A 7435-nucleotide genomic window follows, 5' to 3' on the forward strand; every position below is an offset into this window, starting at 1 on the left:
ACCTTTGTTGGCAAAGTAATGTGTCTGCTTTTGAATATGCTATCTAGGTTGGTCATAACTTTCCTTCCAAGGAGTAAGCACCTTTTAATTTCATGGCTGCAGTCACCATCTGCAGTGATTTTGGAGCCCCGAAAAATAAAGTCTGACACTGTTTCCACTGTTTCTCCATCTATTTCCCATGAAGTGGTGGGACCGGATGCCATGATCTTTGTTTTCTGAATGTTGAGCTTTAAGCCAACTTTTTCACTCTCCACTTTCACTTTCATCAAGAGGCTTTTTAGTTCCTCTTCACTTTCTGCCATAAGGGTGGTGTCATCTGCATATCTGGGGTTATTGATATTTCTCCCGGCAGTCTTGATTCCAGCTTGTGTTTCTCCCAGTCCAGCGTTTCTCATGATGTACTCAGCATATAAGTTAAATAAACAGGGTGACAATATACGGCCTTGACATAACTCCTTTTCCTATTTGGAACCAGTCTGTTGTTCCATGTCCAGTTCTAACTGTTGCTTCCTGACCTGCATGCAAATTTCTCAAGAGGCAGACCAGGTGGTCTGGTATTCCCATCTCTTTCAGATTTTCCACAGTTTATTGTGATCCACACAGTCAAAGGCTTTGGCATAGTCAATAAAGCAGAAATAGATGTTTTTCTGGAACTCTCTTGCTTTTTTTATGATCCAGCGGATGTTGGCAATGTGATCTCTGGTTCCTCTGCCTTTTCTAAAACCAGCTTGAACATCAGGAAGTTCACAGTTCACGTATTGCTGAAGCCTGGCTTGGAGAATTTTGAGCATTACTTTACTAGCGTGTGAGATGAGTGCAATTGTGTGGTAGTTTGAGCATTCTTTGGCATTGCCTTTCTTTGGGAATGGAATGAAAACAGACCTTTTCCAGTCCTGTGGCCACTGCTGAGTTTTCCAAATTTGCTGGCATATTGAGTGGAGCACTTTCACAGCATCATCGTTCAGGATTTGAAATAGCTCAACTGGAATTCCATCACCTCCACTAGCTTTGTTCGTAGTGATGCTTTCTAAGGCCCACTTGACTTCACATTCCAGGATGTCTGGCTCTAGGTCAGTGATCACACCATCGTGATTATCTTGGTCGTGAACATCTTTTTTGTACAGTTCTTCTGTGTATTCTTGCCATCTCTTCTTAATATCTTCTGCTTCTGTTAGGTCCATACCATTTCTGTCCTTTATTGAGCTCATCTTTGCATGAAATATTCCTTTGGTATCTCTGATTTTCTTGAAGAGATCCCTAGTCTTTCCCATTCTGTTGTTTTCCTCTATTTCTTTGCATTGATCGCTGAAGAAGGCTTATCTCTTCTTGCTGTTCTTTGGAACTCTGCATTCAGATGTTTATATCTTTCCTTCTCTCCTTTGCTTTTCGCTTCTCTTCTTTTCACAGCTATTTGTAAGGCCTCCCCAGATAGCCATTTTGCTTTTTTGCATTTCTTTTCTATGGGAATGGTCTTGATCCCTGTCTCCTGTACAGTGTCAAGAACCTCATTCCATAGTTCATCAGATACTCTATCTATAAGATCTAGGCCCTTAAATCTATTTCTCACTTCCACTGTATAATCATAAGGGATTTGATTTAGGTCATACCTGAATGGTCTAGTGGTTTTCCCTACTTTCTTAAATTTAAGTCTGAATTTGGCAATAAGGAGTTCATGGTCTGAGCCACGGTCAGCTCCTGGTCTTGTTTTTGCTGACTGTATAGAGCTTCTCCATCTTTGGCTGCAAAGAATATAATCAATCTGATTTCGGTGTTGACCATCTGGTGATGTCCAAATATAGAGTCTTCTCTTGTGTTGTTGGAAGATGAGTTTAACACCGGTTAACTAAAAAGTAGATGAGAAATGTCTCTTTATGGAAACATTCAAGCTAATGAATTAAAACAAAGTTATAGAATTAGAATATCATTATTGTGCAACACAGAATAAATTAACTGAAAAGGAGCAATTGATAATATCACAATAAAGAGAGACAACTAGACACAGTGGGCTTCCTGATTAAAAAACACACCACCACTTACAGTCTTGCCAAAGGCATCAAATATGAGTGTGAAGAGACCTCTGGATTGCGCTGTCCATGTGCAGGGACTGAAGAGGACTGAAGAACATGTCAAAATACTCCATTAGTGTGCAATCAGTAAAACCCAGGCTGTGCGCAGAAAGGAGGGTACGCAGCTCATACATCCTGAGGTCTTCAGCAGATACACTGTCATGAAAAGAAAGGGCTGGAGGAGGAAGTATGTAGGTTAAGAAACTCAAAACACATATAAGTCAAATAAACAGGAAATCCAAAGTATAGTGTCCAGGGAAGCACACTTGGATGATGAAAGTATAAAGAAATCCAAGGGGATAATTATCACAAAATTCAGGAGAATGGCTATTTTCAGGAGAGGGAGACAACTGCGATCAGAACTGGGCAGCTGGAGAAGCTCCATTTCTTGATTTAGATGGTAGTTTTAAGGGTGCTGGCCTTAAAATAATTCATTAAGTCATATACTTATTTATGTGTATTTTATTCTTCAGTTTTATAAAAGTAAAAAAAATCAACACATCATGACCTTCTGATTACAGATGTGGTAGGCTAATAACGGTTTCCCAAGATGTATCCACAGTCTAATCTCTGGAACCTGTGAATACTTCCTTTTCTGCAAAATAAGGAAAAAGAACTTTTATGTGGAAAAAGGGATTTTCCCTGCAAATGTGATTAAACTAAGGACCTTTAAATGAAGAGACTATAATGGATTATCTGGGTGGCTCCTACAGGTAATCACAAATGTCCTTATAAGAGAAGAGCAGAGGGGGATCTGATAGAGGAGGTTCCTGAGCAGAGGAAGTAAGAGGAAGATGGAGAGAGATTAGAGTGATATACAGGACAAGGAACACCAAGTAAGTAATGCCAGCAGCCACCAGAGGCTAGAAAAGGCAAGGAATGAATTCTCCTCCAAATCCTCCAGAGGGACTGTTGCCTTGATGTTGCTTGGCTTTCAGACTCTGGCCTCTAGAACTGTGAGAGAAAAAAATCTGTTTTTCTAAGCCACTAAGGTTGTAATTACTTGCTAAAGCATCCACAGAAAACCAATACATCAAGTAAGTTGTAGGGCATGGCTGGTCAGTATTCCTCCTAAAAGAAGCTAGAAAAGTTATAAAAACCATATTTTTTGAAGGAAACAAGGACATGTCAAAGGAATGAAGACTAAACCAAGTTAAATTCCAATGACAGGAGAATCTTTCTGAAGTGAGCTGAGCACAGGCTAGAGATAAGGCCTAACTTAGGTAGGCCTGCTTGGGGAAGAGACATCACTGAAGATCTTGATGGTCATGCAACATTGGAGTGCCAAGTTAAAACTTAAGGTGCCTCAAATGATGGCTAGAGTTATATATGGAAAATTTCCTGAACTCTGGGAATGTTCATGAGACTGGAGAGTTGGGCTAAAAGCTTCTAAAAGGCACAGTGAATCTCCCATGTGTGTGTGTGCTTATTCACTCAGTTGTGTCCAGCTCTTTGTGACCCTGTGGACGGTAGCCCACCAGGCTCCTCTGTCCATGGGGATTCTCCAGACAAGAATACTGGAGTGCGTTGTCATGTCCTCCTCTTGGGGATCTTCCCAACCCAGGTCCTCCGCATTACTGGCGGATTCTTTATCATCTGAGCCACCAGCAAAGCCCAAGAATACTGGTGGATAGCCTATCTCTTTTCAAGGGGACCTTCCCAACCCAGGAATCGAATCAAGGTCTCCTTCATTGAAGGCAGATTCCTTACCAGCTGAACTACAGGGAAACCCAAATCTCCCATAGTCTGGCATTACTGATTAGGAAACGAAGACTTTCTGAGGCAGGGAAAGAAGAGCCTCAACTCAACTGGTCTCCTCCTCAAGATACTTGCCAGATTTTGAGACTCTCTGGAACAGGAGCCTGGAGAGCTAGCTCAATCTTCTTCAGTATTTCAGAGCTAAGGAGACCAATACCTGCCCAGCTTTCAGTTAAAAGATTGTGAGAAACATGCCTGAAGAATATGGGTGAATCGGGCTGAAACAGCAACCCGACCTTGACATAGCCTAATCTTTGACAGGATAGACTGCTCAATCCCTCATTTTATCTGCCTAATGGGAAAAAGGGAGAACTTTCTGGGGAAAGGGAACATGGTATGGAGCCTCTGTAGTTATTCAGTTTCTGGAAAACAGCAAAAAAGCATGGGACTTGTGAAGAGAGAAGAAATATGACCAAAATGAAAAGAAAAAAAAGAGATAATAGAAAAAGACTCACAGATGACCCAGATACCAGAGTTAGTATGTATGTGTGGCGTTCAGTCGCTAAGTCAGGTCCGACTCTTGGTAACCCCATGGACTGTAGCCTGCCAGGCTCCTCACACATATGATCAGTGATTTCAACAAGGGTTCCAAGCCCATTCAGTGAGAAAAACAGTCTTTCCACAAATGATGTTGAGAAAACTGGTTATCTACATTTGTAATAATGAAGTTAGACCCTTACCTTACACCATAGACAAAATTTAACTCAAAATGGATAAGAAATCAAAACATAAGGGCTCTAAGTATTAAGCTGCTAGAAGAAAACATAATGGAAACGCTTCTTAAAGTGCATTTGGTAATGATTCTTTGGATATGACATCACAAGTATGGATACGCTATCAAAAGTATGGGCAAGAAAAAAAGATAAACAGGACTACATCAAAATCTGAAACTTCTGTGCCTCAAAGGACACTGTTGAAAAACAATCTGTTTCTGCTTTTGTGGAACTTTTGGTTTTAGCATGGCAGCCAGTTTTTAGATGAGTGTAACACATGCTGTGAGAAAGATATTGCAGAACTGAATTATAGAGGATATAAAATTGCAAAAATCCCTAGGGCATACCCACAGGGAAGTGCATCCATGAATAAGCTGGACACATTTTCTTTTTCATCTTTCTGTTATAGCCCCCAGGGCCTGGCCCTGAGCAGGTCAAGAAATGATCCTTAACTCTTTTGTAGTTGAAGTTTCAAATTCCACTTCTAAAATATGGAGCATTAGCACTTTCACTGTGGGAGTGTAAAATCTTAATGAGGTAGTGGTGATGGTGATGATTAATTTCAATTTAGTCTAGTGTTTTATTTCTTTTCTGAGCATTTCAAGACATTCCCTATAACCAGGGATATCCTGACATGTTACAGAACCAGTCTGATGACTACTGATTTAAAAGCTTGAACACTGGTGAGAGCTAAATACTAATTAAACTCAAAGCCAACACAGAAAACTGGGCAAACTTAAAAATGACTTTCCAGATAATACCAGACCTGATTTGACTTTCCAGATAATACCAGACCTGATTTAAAAAGAGAAGAAACTTCTTAACTTGTCTTGTTTCAGTTTAACTTACGACTTGGTGTTTTCATCTTAGCACAAAAGTCATGCTAGTCGTCTTCTGAATACTGCATCATCAAACATGAGTGGTTTGCTTTCCCTGTCATCCTACTCTCAGGCTCGATGAATCTAGATTCTTTCACTCTTCTTCTTTTCGACCCTGTGGAATTTGATTGCCTGCCTGATCTCTGGAACTGGTACTGGCCCTACCAGAGCCTTAATCTAGGGATCTAAAATGGAGTGAGACCAGAAACCAGCAAGCCGCCTCAGGCCATTTCCAAACAAGGATACAGTCAGTTAACTGATGGCTAAATTGCTCTAAAGTCCATGTGATGAGGGCTCTCCTAGCTATGAAAGTCAAGGATTCTAGCAGTTTTGGAGGAATCCCAGTAAGCCTTTTGTTATCACCTGCTATGTATCCAAGTAAGCCTCTGACAGGCCCAAGAATCACCTGGAATATGGGGGTTGGGAGAAGATGGCTATTAATTAGAAGAAAAAAATAGACTACCTGGTTTTCAAGTCCAAAAATTGACACAAAGAGCATCATTTGGGTGCCTCTAATGCAAGATCTTCAGAGAAGGCAATGGCACCCCACTCCAGTACTGTTGCCTGGAAAATCCCACGGATGGAGGAGCCTGGTGGGCTGCAGTCCATGGGGTCGCTAAGAGTTGGACACGACTGAGCGACTTCACTTTCACTTTTCACTTTCATGCATTGGAGAAGGAAATGGCAACCCACTCCAGTGTTCTTGCCTGGAGAATCCCAGGGACAGGGGAGCCTGGTGGGCTGCCGTCTCTGGGGTCGCAGAGTTGGACACGACTGACTGAAGCGACTTAGCAGCAGCAGCAGCAGCAATGCAAGATCTTGGCCCTTCCCTTTCCAGGGTTTCAAGACCTAATGAAATAACTTCATTTCAATTAAGCTAAAATTTCATGCATTATTTGGTTCAAATTAACTCAGGGAATTCAAAAAACAAAACTGATTTGATTTGGTTTCCTGCTGAGTAAAAAATTTTGAATCTAGTTGTGAAGGGAGGAGTGGCAAACGAGTAGTTTGAGGATTATTGTTTGATTCTAGACACTGCTTTCAGGCACTGCTACAAAATCACAATGAGATGGGAACGCTTGGAATTTAGTTACACTCCCACAGTCGATGGAGTTTTTCTGCTGTTTAAGAGGAAGGCAAGAGCATCTGACCGGAGAAGGCAATGGCACCCCACTCCAGTACTTTTGCCTAGAAAATCCCATGGACGGAGGAGCCTGGTAGGCTGCAGTCCATGGGGTCGCTAGAGTCGGACACGACTGAGCGACTTCACTTTCACTTTTCACTTTCATGCATTGGAGAAGGAAATGGCAACCCACTCCAGTGTTCTTGCCTGGAGAATCCCAGGGACGGGAAGCCTGGTGGGCTGCCGTCTATGGGGTCGCACAGAGTCGGACACGACTAAAGCGACGTAGCAGCAGCAAGAGCATCTGACAGAAAACTTTCAGAGATTTGTCCAAGGTCCTACAGAGTGAGTGATCCACCTGAGATAGCACATATCCCAAGGTACTCGCAACTGTTTGATTCCTTTTTTAAATTCTGAGTTTGAAAACTCAGACCTACCATTCCTTGCCCTGTGAACGGGTTAATCACTACACAAGTCTCGGTTTCTTATCTGTAAAATGGGTCGAATGTGCCACATGAAGCTGCTTTGAGAAATACAAATTTAACAGACTGAGTTCACTGTTTGTTTCGTATGGGGTTTTCTTTTCCAATCTAAAAAAAGAGCTGCTTCCTCGCGCAGCGTCAGCGTCTTGAAGTGCCCCACCCGCGCCCCATACCCATCTCCCACACCACCCACCCCTTTCTTGAATTCGTGTGTCTGAACACAGTTCTAGTCCAGACTCTACCGCGTTGTGACACGAAGTCAGGCACTTCCAGTTTTCAGGGTCTCGGTCGCTGCCCGGGACACGGGTACGGTCGGCCCCGACCTTATCAACATGGCTGCTGGAAGTGGCTTGTAGGAAGAAGAAAGGTGAGGCACTGAAGGATCACTTCCGTTTCCGTTGGTGCAAACGCTTTC

At 42.3% G+C, this 7435-nt stretch overlaps 1 long non-coding RNA gene across 1 annotated transcript; it reads right to left on the reverse strand.

The window, feature by feature from the left end:
* Window positions 1–1169: 1169 nt before the first annotated feature.
* On the reverse strand, window positions 1170–2338 carry LOC147376452 (uncharacterized). The gene is made up of 2 exons (XR_015161007.1): window positions 2038–2338; window positions 1170–1843 (listed from the first exon to the last, which is right to left on the reverse strand). It is a non-coding gene; the product is annotated as an uncharacterized LOC147376452 (long non-coding RNA).
* Window positions 2339–7435: the final 5097 nt, after the last annotated feature.

This window comes from Bos grunniens, chromosome 3 (assembly GCF_055505025.1).
Source record: "Bos grunniens cultivar Pamir isolate PY7600 chromosome 3, Bosgru_T2T1.0, whole genome shotgun sequence".
NCBI lineage: Eukaryota > Metazoa > Chordata > Mammalia > Artiodactyla > Bovidae > Bos > Bos grunniens.